Source organism: Calidris pugnax, unplaced genomic scaffold (assembly GCF_001431845.1).
Source record: "Calidris pugnax isolate Ruff unplaced genomic scaffold, ASM143184v1 scaffold44, whole genome shotgun sequence".
Taxonomy (NCBI): domain Eukaryota; kingdom Metazoa; phylum Chordata; class Aves; order Charadriiformes; family Scolopacidae; genus Calidris; species Calidris pugnax.
This window is the reverse complement of record NW_015094506.1, coordinates 43,568,540-43,569,165: the sequence shown is the minus strand read 5'-3', so window position 1 is coordinate 43,569,165 and position 626 is coordinate 43,568,540.

The window sequence follows — 626 nt, the reverse complement described above, 5'->3', positions numbered from 1 at the left end:
GGGCGGGGTGGGGGGCTGGGGAGAGCGGCCCGGCGGCGAGCAGGGGACGGGGACGCCCTCCCCGCTGCAACCGGGGAGCCCCGAGGCGGGGAGCGGGGGGACCGCGACCCCCCTCCGCCAGCACAACGGGTCGTGCCCTCCCCATTGCTCCCCAGCTCTGGGCGGGGGGCAGCAATCGGAGGCCGGGGGAGGGAAGGATCACCAACAGGGCAACCCCCCTCCCTGCCCCCGTCTGTGGGGCAACAATGTGGGAATGGGGGTTTTGACCCAATCCTGCCTTCTGCCGGGGGTGCTGGTGGGGCTGGGCGGGAGGGATGGATGGATCATAGAATCACATGGGGTTGGAAGAGACCTCTGGAGATCATCTAGTCCGACCCCCCTGCCAGAGCAGGTCCACCCAGAGCAGGTTGCACAGGAGCTTGTCCAGGTGGGTTTTGAATGTCTCCAGAGAAGGAGATTCCACCACCTCTCTGGGCAGTTTGTTCCAGCGTTCTGCCACACTCACAGTAAAGAAGTTCCTCCTTGCATTTAGGTGGAAATTCTTATACTCAAGTTTGTGCCCATTTCCTCTTGTCCTGTCACTGGGCACCACTGAAAAAAGACCAGCCCTGTCCTCCTGACGCCCT